Genomic DNA, 10,176 nt, shown 5'->3' on the forward strand with positions numbered 1-10,176 from the left:
CTTTAGTGTTACGCCTGTCAGGTCAATCTTTTGCTGTTTTTAGCAAGTCCAGCTGACCCTGAGCAGCATCAAAGGGTTAAATATTGCCCGGGCTAATTCCACTCTGCTGGCGTTTAAGGCCCTCGGTGCCTTCGCCGCGCGATAAGCACACGCATTCCTCCCCTAAATCCATACGTGAGCACATCGATCGTCTCCGTTTAGCAGCGCGGCGTACAAGTGTTATCTCTGGTCACGGTGAATTGAGGCACTCAGACGCATGCCGCAGATTTTCCTTGGAGTTCAAGGTCACCTTGAGGGATGAGGATGGAACGATAAGCCCAGCGGGAAAGCGCTTTTCGCAGCTGTAAGCTCACGAGGGGATCACTTTAGAATAAAGCGGCCCACGGCTCAAGGAAGAAACTAATTGCAGGTATTCATAAATTAGCCGGCGTTATCACTAGCTCGCAAATATTTTTGTGAGCAGGTGGTTCTTGTCGTTCTCCAGCTTGTGGAATGTCACTTGACGCTCCCGCAAATGTGACGAGCATTACTGTGTCAACTGCTGGCAACAAAAGTGACCGCACCTCGATGTGAAAATGTCACCATTTTGCACATCATGTCTGGCAATCATTATTTTCCAGCACTTAGCCTTTTTGGGGGGGTTACAGATCATATATAGCATCGTTATCGCTCTCTGGACCGTCACCGGTGTTTTTCTCACTTTTGAGACCATTTGCGCCTCAGATCACGGCGAATGGATCCGGATCCCGTCATCCGCTAAACAACTCACATCATGCGGAGTCGCGTTTCGCTCATTGACGCCAAGCAAACGTTTGACCTCGAGCGGCTCTGCCTTGTGCGCTGTCTGTCTCGACTCATTCCTCTCACTTAGCACTAATGCCGCCTATTGAACAACGAGCAGGCGCGCTCCAAACACAAGCTGGGGCCAAACAAGCAAGCCTAATAGAAGCCAAGCGGGCCCGAGCGCATCCCCAAAATGTCTGAAGCCGTCCAGCTAATCGGCCTTGATGGGAGACGTGCGCCGCCCGCCGTCCCTCCTCGTCGCCGTTTCGACAACCAAAGTGGATATGGATGGCAAAGCTGCGCGCGCGCGTCATCGCGAGGGAATATTCACCTCTTGACTGCCAACGAGCGTTATTAATCCGCCAGATTTCGATCGTCGAGCGCCGGATTGTGTTTACAAGCCACCCGTTCTGCTGGTTTATCGAAATGTTAATTGGCATGTGGATTTGCGGCGGATGGCGACACAACAGAAGAACGCGATAGAATATTTATTGCGCAGCACGCCGTCCGCAAACGCTCGCATAACAAGCGGGTTAATAATTGAAAAGGGCAGCGGGCAAAGCAAACATTTGGCAGCCGGCGGCGGTGAGACGGTGACCACGTTCCATTCCCCGACCAAGGTGGGGGTTCGCCGCCGCTATTATTTTCCATCTTTAAAGGTTAAAGCGTCCCACCCCCGCCCGCCAAGATGCCCCCCTTGACCGCGAGTCACACTGTCACGGTATCAAAAAGGGCTTTTTTTTTCGAATGTTGCCGAGGTTACGCTAATGCTAACAAGCGTGGGGGTGCCCAAACTTTTGCCACATTTGCTTTTTTAAATCAGCACGCGCAAATGTTCCCCTGCCGCCTCACCCACGCAGCCAAATGCCGCGAGAAGGCGATGTGGATTTTCCACGTGGCCGCTTTGTGTTGTTTGCTTTGTAAATTGAGAAATTAACTTTTTCAGCCTGAAATAGGCCCGCTTTGGTTCCCTTTGTTGACTTTTCTTAAGCAATGGATTCCCGAGATGATAATGGCCGCCACTTGGGCGTAGCGTCGACATAATAAACGCGCCTCGGCCAGCTGTTGTTGGTCTCAGGGGACGGCGGGCGCTCGAATCGGGCGGGCGCTCATCTGTAGAGTCGGCGCCAGACTTCTCCCTCGGCTCGGTGGCGCTAACTCCGCTTTGACCTAAATTTCGCCGGCCCGACCGGCGTATTTGTCACGCCATCGATCACAGCTGAACTTCTTGCGCCGACGTCTCATCGGTCATCGCGTCAACCTTTCCCGCCAGCCGCTCAATCGCCGCCATCAATCACGCGTCAACGCGGCTCAAAGGAGACAGCGCGGGTGCACATCTGTATTTGTGACCTCCATCATCGCTAAGGCGCCGCGCGGCCTTTTTTTCTATTTCCTGCGCTCAGGCGGCCCCGGGAAGAATCCTTAATGATTATTTATAATCCTTTTTGGGATATCGTTTTCGGCAAAGGGCCTCGTTTCGACCAAATAAGTGGAACGGAAAAGCAGCGTGGCCCGGGGCATGTAGCTAAATACATTCAAATGCGCTAGCTTAGCCAAGTGGAACAAAATCAAGTTGAAAACAGTCGAGCTGCGGACACGGCAACCTTGCCAGCCTGCAGAACCTCGCTCCAGTAAACACGTCCGCATTGGAGCTAATATTTCTTGTTTAAAATTCACAAGGAACTTTGCACAAAATCCTCGGCTTTTGTTGTTTGCGCACTCATTTGAATACGGAGGCTCGGAGCTCAGCAAAAGTCACTCCAGTCGTTTTATCACCTTCACTGGTGGCCCGGCAGCCCGCTTGATGGCACGTTAGCCCTTTGACGATCACTTTGCAGCCGAACGGAGGCGCCCGACTGCGTTTACCGCTTCAATCAAATGCTGGCCGCTCGCGCGCCACGTCGTTCCATCGAGGCTTCTAAAGAAAACGCCGCATATAAATGTGTTGCCGGGTACGGTACGTCGCGCTCCTTCAATCTCACCCCGCCCATTTGCACATGCAAATGGGCCGGGTGGGTGGCCGGCACCGCATAAATTACATTTGCATGCGATTGGGCACCGGAAACGGGAGAATTACAATCGAAGAGACGGGAGGTTGATTGCACTCGTCTTTTTTTTTTTCTTTTCTTTTAATTTAATTTCTTTTTTTCCTTGGGAGGACCCCCAGGCCCATCTTGGGAGCCCCTCGGTACAGCGTTCGGCTAATGCAACCTTGGATTCAGGAGGTCTGGCGGCTTGGAGGCGGCACTGGCTCACCAAACGGAATTAAATGTTGTTTGCTAGTCAAGTACCAATACTTTTCGGTAACGCAGCTTTGTTTACTTTTTGGCTTTGACATCATGGCGAAACCCGGTAATTAAAAATCCAATTTTCCATAATATGTCCCGTTTAAATGAGCTGCGCTAATGTAGCATCCACCTCCTCGCTGAGCTCGACTAATGAGGGGCTAAGTGGGCGGGCAGAACATTCGCCGATGAAGATATTCCAGGTTTGACTCAAGCGACCCGCCGCGCGATGCACTTTTTTTTTTTTTCTTTCCATCACACAGACTTCGGCCGCTTTGATTGTCGGCCATTAACCTTCGGCCCACGCTGTTATTCATCCGCGGCCCTTTTTTTTTTTTTTTCTTCTTTCTCTCGCCGTCAAAGGGGAAAAGTCAGAAAAAGGCGCCGATGTCAGCCTGACATGTCGGCGGCGGCCGTCACCACGTCGCTCCGTTTTTTTGTCGGCTTTGATGAGAAGTCGGCGGCGACTCTTTTAATGAGCCACGAAAGGTCATGAAAACGCGCAGCCAGCTCAGAATCACAAATGTGCTGCTGAAATAAAAGGAAATAAGTCCACCTGGCTTTTTTCCCCATCCGGTCTTGGCTAACTTGGACTGTAATATCCCAAGACTTAAGAACTGTAGACACATTTTTTTACAGCATGCCTCTTGCTGTGGTGAAATAAAAACATAACCCCCGGAACAGCTTAGTCCAAAATTACCATCACGTCATCAGAATGGAATGCCGCTAACACTGCAGCTCTGCTTACCTTTTGGCTTTGACACTGTGATTCTTTTTTTGGGGGGGGGGAACTTGATCCAGAGACTCAACGATATGTATCTAAACATTAAAAAGTCTATTTTCCATGATACCGTATGTCTGCTTGAAGCATTCCCGACTCGAAGGCAGGCGCTCCTAAACAAGGTTTCCCTGCTCTGTAATTGGATTGTCCTGCACTTTGCAGCCAAATGTGCGCAGCGCTCGGGCCATGTGCTCGTCCCACAAACTCGATTAAAGCAAGTCTAACGACCGGCGGTGAGCTGCTTCTGACGCACAAATGCCAACTGCATCCCAGTGTCGTATTTTTAAGATGAGCAGGACGCGTTTGCCTCTCATCCGTTAAAAGGAAATTTTAGATTTAGTTGTGCAACTGACATTTAATAGCACGAGCATGCTAATTCCACCCGACAAATATGTAAATTGTCTTCAAAACAAGCAATTAGGATAATGACTTCATTATGCGTGACAGATGCAACATTTAGAAAAACAGAGACACCAAAATGAAAATGAGAAAATTCACTAACGTTGTTAAATGTCAACCTATATGAATAGTTTCAACAGTCACACGCAATCATCCCACAAAATGTGTATATCATTTAAAACTCATCTGATAACATTGTACTTAATAGTAAATGGCTTACACATTATTAAATTTTTTAAATGTCCCCTAACATACATACATGCAAGTGGCAAAGACTCTCCGTAACAACCCAGGCTAAACTTACTTCCCGAGATAGAAAGTTTCTTTCAGTTGAGATGCATCACTTCAACATGCTTCCTTAACCCCACTGTACTTTGGTGCCCTCTTGTGGCATCTTAAGTCATTCCAAAACAGCAAATAGGTGAGTTTTCAGCAAACGGGTGCATTTGTGAATTGTAACGCAAAAATGCGCGGGATTGCTGTTTTGAAAATACCCGTGGCTCGCCTAGCGTTAGCAACATGGTCGTGGGCTTCGCCAGAACATTTTGCGCCGTGTGAATCGTGTCTCGGTGAAGCAGCATGTAACTCATCAGCCCAAGTTATTTCAGAGTCACCAATTCACTGACGGCAACTTGAAGACATTCCGTGTTTGCTCAGTGCAATTTCTCCTCAACACCTGCCGAGTTGGGGCACTTTCAAAGAAAAGTGTCTTTTTGATGGATGCCAGGCGTAAAGTGGGTCACCCTCCCCGCGGAGGCGTCACGCGTGGTCATGCTTGTCTCCTCTAATAAACCGTGGGGGCCTTCAGCTTATGCAAAAAAGTCTTCTTACCTCACCACGGCGCTAAAGAGGCACTCGTGTGTCAAAAACAACACGCCACAAAAAAAATGACAGGTGAGAGTCAGACTTAAAATGCAAACGCGGCGGCCATCCAAGGGCAAAAGTGTCATCCTCTCACCGCCACACCATCTGAATGTCATTACACCGTCTGATTGGAGTGGCGCGTTCAAGGGCGTTCACTCAGCCCAGATGGTCGTGGAGGGCCACACTCCAGACCACCAAAACAAGACATCACTCACCACCAATCGGACCCAATGCCCTTACGTAGAGTTCAGAAAAAATTGATTTCGTAACAAGCAACTTGTCCTTCATTCACACTGAAGCCACTCACTAGGTTTTAGTATCTCGCCATGCACATTTTGACCCCCAAGATGGCAGCACAAAGAAACATGCAATCTCTTCCCAATCATTGTGCTAGATTATTACGCAGTATTCTTTTTGTGCCACCGCCGCTGCATATTACTCGTATTCCAGCCACGTATTTACTTTTTAATTTGCAAGTGTTGATTGCGACGTTGGCACGTTCGCTGCACAAAAGAGCTTCAAGTACTTTTTTTTTCTGTCTATTGACACCAATGTAGTGCAGTGACAACGGCGGCATAATTAGACACGTCGCAGCCTGTCTCTTTAATTTTTTAAAACATTTTATTTGCAGAGCAATCACAATACGTTTTCACATTAAGACAGACAAATGTGGCATGTAAGGCTCAGCTCCACCACCCTGACTAAAAAAAAAAAAAAAAAAAAAAAAACAATGCAAAATACTGAATAATTCCTGCCGCCTCCACGGGCGGAATTATTCATGTCGGCTCGCCACTAATACCCCGACCAGAGAACGGCAGAATACTAAGAAGGCCTTTGTGCTAGCTTAGCGTCGGATGGGTGGGGGGGGGGCATGTTAAAAAAGGACACGTTTCAATGACCTACTTTGTAATGCGTCTTCAATGCGCTCATCTTAAAAGTGTTGACTCGGCGCTTGACTGGGATGGCGCCTCCGCGGACCGCTCCCGCCGTCGTCGAGCCGGCGCTCGTGCAATCGCTTTCATTTTGCTCATAAGCGACTCAACCATCTGTTTTTATCTCATTTGTCTGGCTCTAATTGCCGTCACTTTTACGGTAAGTGGCTTCAAAAGCTTGTTTGCTGGAGGTCGGAACGTGCCTGATGCCTGAAAGATTGCTTCTCAGACAGCGGGTCTTTATTAGCAGGTACACCGGGGGCCTCGGTTGAAAACGGAACACAACTCGTCAGCGCACTCTCGGCGCTGTGATTAACCAATGCTCAAGTAAGCAAACATCGTCCTCGTGCAAAGGTTTGGCGCGGCCTTCCGCCTAAGTCTTTGAGCGCCGTTCAAGCGGCCCTCGCCGCCCGTTTGCCGAAGCTGCAAAGAAGTTGCGCGCATACATCGGGAGACAATAGAAAGAGGACGGCGTGATGAAAGCTCCTCCCTCCCCGGTGCAATATCTCCACGCCGGATATTTTGGCCGCTGTAAAACACGCGGCCGCCGTTGTTCTTGTACGCTCCCCGTCCCGATCAACAGATGCTGAGATCTCCGCCCTCAGATGAGCCGCTGCCTCATATTGTCCTCGCTGTCTGTCAACACGCTGTCCTCATTTTCTTGTGTGCCGTTCAAGCCGAGCGCGTGTGCCGCATTCCTCATCATCTTGTTGGCATATTGCTAATGCTAACCTCAGGAGTGGCCCGTAAGCGCCCACCGATGACGAAAATGTGAGCTCTCAATCCACAAAAATGGAATTGGAGACAACTGCGCGTGAGGAAAACCAATCCATTTGCCTTGGTTTGACCTTTGGCGACCCTTAGCCAACAACCAAACAAAAGCACCAAAACATCCCGTCTCGCTCACTGCTGACCGGCCAGGCTGAGGCAGAGGAAGTAACTCGTGTTGAAATATTTGGCCCAGGTCCAGTCGGCAGGCTTCTCGGAGGCCTCCCGCCATCCGCGGCGAACTGGCAGCTGGTAATTGGAATCTCTCGATCAGCCCCGCGGCGACGGCTTCCGCATGACGACCGCCTCTGGTCCCCCTTCGCTCAGTTCTTGCTGGAAAACGTCTCAAGAAATTCAAGTGCCTGGTGCAGGAAGCACAGGTTGATAAGAAGCCACCTATCAACAACTCATGACGGTGTTTATGACCAATTAAGCGAGCGAAACGCAAAGCACAAAATGTTGAAGCAGAGGTTTGAGGATGAGCCATCAATCAGCCTCTCGAAATGGTCGCCAAAACCTTCCCGAAGGTCGCTCTCCCGCGACTCGGATGATGACTTGGGAGTCGTCGTCTGTCTTCTTCCACCCCCGCTCGCGGTCATTCGATGGAATGAATTGTGTTCATGAGCGAAGCCCATCTTTGACATGGTTTCCTTTTGTCTCTTTCAGCAAACGCCGCTGTCAAGCTAGGACTGGAAGGACCCCGTCCGAGTGAACAAATCGTAAGTGTCTCCGTTACGTCACAGGCGGTGTCAGTCGGAGCAATTCCAAAAGTCCGGCGGTGGCGTTGCGATGATATCTGCGCGCAATCTCCATCAAATGAGTTGATCCCACTGCGAGTCGGGATGCTCATTGGACATGCGGACCTTGTCCTCCTGCTTCCCCAGTAATGAGATCTGGAGGCGTGCAATCTCGTAGCCGTCGCGGTGGGATGGCGCGACCTCTGCGGTCGTTAATACGGTGCGCTATTTTCTCCGCTAGATTTCAAACTGTAACCGAGTGCGTTGAGCTCCAATTTGCGATGAAATATTCGGCGCTGACGCTGCGGCGCGCAAAACGGTGGAATCGCCCATCCTTCGTTCTTTTGGCCCGTGGTCAGCGTCTCAAAATGAAAGCCGCCGCCGCCGCATCTCCCCGTGCCCCCGTTTTAATCTCGCTGCGCTGCCATTTCATTTCCTGCCCGCTTCGATGAATCAAGCTCATCTCGTGTCACACTTGCGCACTTTACGTTCCTAATCCGCACGATGGCACCAGCTCGTGTCATCTTCTGCACAGAAACAAGCACCTGTGCTCAGAGTCTGCATCTTTGAGGATGCGGTATGAGTCGCAGAAGCCAGTCTGTGTGGTTCCGCAAGTATTTTTTTCATGAGTTGGGGTTGTCTGCAATGAGCTTGGCTGTGCGTCCATATGTTCGCTTGCTGGCGAATGGCATCCGTCAATGTTACCCTCCATCGCACTTGAACTTAAGTCCTCATTCTTTTTAATTGTCGCCTTTACGTACGGCAGCCAGTCGTGTGTGCCTTAACGTGGAGGGCGGGTCCCGGTAGGTCGGTCGTCCGCGCTTCGCGCTGTAGGCCGCCGTCGCCTCCACCGCTCACAAAGCATCAAGGCGTGATGGTGACGCGGGCGGAGAAGACAAGGCTTGTCCTCGGGGACGGCCGGTCCCCGAGCCCCCACCCCCCGACTCCCTCGTGGTTGTCTGATGTGTCCTCTGTGAGCCAAAGCATCTCGGACACATTGCGGTCGCCATGAGCTGGAGGAGATATGACAAACGCGAAAGGTCGACCCTGCTTGCCGCCGCCGCACGACACCCGACGCTCAGCTCTGCGCTCGCCCGGCGAGCATCCTCTGAGCCCGTTTGCTTCAACGGCTTATCGTTGGGGCAAGGCGAAGGAGTTGTATTTACAGAGCACATTTCAGACATAACGTATACTGTTTTTATTTAATCATCCGATGACTTGGTTATACGATTTTTTTCAGTATCTGCCTCTAGAAAAATCCACATCAGTCAGTCCCAGATTTGAATTAAAGCAGCTGTTGTGATTCACTCTTAAAAGTAAAGAAACACACTGAAACCAGCCGCACGATCTGAAATGTGAAATTCTCCGTGATTTCATGAAGCGTCAGTTGTTGAATTACCCGAGAGGGGGTTTTGACGACCTGAGCGGCATTTAGCCAGCAACCAGATGCTTGTTAAATGCGTCCCTGGCTTCAGCTTGGCAAAAAAAAAAAAAAAAGAACACGGACGGGTAATTCATGTTGTCTGTTTGCGGTGTTGTGACGACGGCCAACCTTCTGCCTGTGCGGCCCCCTCAAAACACAGCCGCCCTCCCCTTCCCCTTCATCCAGCCTGACACCTCCGCATAGAAGCGGCTCTTTTGAGAGTCAACCGATGACGACGACGACGTTCTTAGCGCCGTCAGCCCGACGCGCGACCTCCACGCCGCTAGCGTCACGCCGGGTCGGGTTGCCATGGCAACTGAAAGCGCACAGATATTTCGGCAAAGCGCGTCAGGTTTCTCACACCTTTCCGAGAATAAACTCGCGAGCTGCGTCGCTAGACAGCGCGGACGAGCAACGCTGACGACTGCACTGCGACGTTGGTTACGGCAATGTATTTACTTTTTGACGCGTTTTTCTTTTTTTTACCTCGGACTCGTGGTTTTAGGGTGACACGTAAATCTACACCACGCTCTTATCCCCGGAGACTTTTGACAACATGAGTCTTCAACGACTAATAGGCAAGGCAAGCTAAAAGTAGAGAAATAAAACTTTGTTGTCTGAAGTTAGATTATAATTGGAATGTTTTTGCATCCATTGAACCGAATGAACCAGAATAAAGCCACGCAACCGCGGCGAAAACATGCTCACGATTGCCGTGTTGCTTTCATTCACGGCACCGTGTCATGACGTATTCCGTGTTTGTTCGGCTTCATGGCTGAAAAGGTGCTAGGCGAGCTGCAAGTGCTCTCGGGTGTGCTTGAAAATGGCGGAAGAGCTCCTCAAAGAGATGGCCGCGCTCTCTCCAGAGCGCCGATTTTGATCCGCGAGCTGCTCTGTTGCCGACGATGAGGCCTCGTTTGGCAAACCGGCCCGCGTGCTCCCCCCTCGCCATGACCGCCGGGGCTTCGTGACCTTGGCACGACCTCCAAACATCACATCCAAATTGCCGCACTTCCCTCCCGTGACCCTTTGGCTAACTCCGAGACGCTGCCCTAACACTTTTCACAGCGCAAACACGAGGTTACGGATCTGTCCCGGCACTTCTCATAATACACCCTCAGAAAAACAAACACCAAAAAAAAAAAAATCCTGTCTGATCTAACACAGGTGCATCTGGCTCTTTGGATCCTGTCACCATGGAGAC

General features: G+C 50.5%; 1 protein-coding gene across 4 annotated transcripts in view; it reads left to right on the plus strand.

The window, feature by feature from the left end:
- The window catches only part of syt1a (synaptotagmin Ia), a 53,798-nt gene that overhangs the window by 6,156 nt on the left and 37,466 nt on the right, over positions 1-10,176 (plus strand). For 3 of the 4 annotated variants that reach the window (XM_019893675.1, XM_019893679.1, XM_019893676.1), the window contains exon 4: positions 7,479-7,531. The gene's annotated coding sequence lies outside the window, so the exon portion shown is untranslated. Of the gene's footprint in view, positions 1-3,539; positions 3,558-7,478; positions 7,532-10,176 lie in introns of those variants that run through there. The other variant, XM_019893677.1, reaches the window with a different exon arrangement.

This window comes from Hippocampus comes, unplaced genomic scaffold (assembly GCF_001891065.2).
Source record: "Hippocampus comes isolate QL1 unplaced genomic scaffold, H_comes_QL1_v1.1 scaffold161, whole genome shotgun sequence".
Classification (NCBI taxonomy): Eukaryota; Metazoa; Chordata; class Actinopteri; order Syngnathiformes; family Syngnathidae; genus Hippocampus; species Hippocampus comes.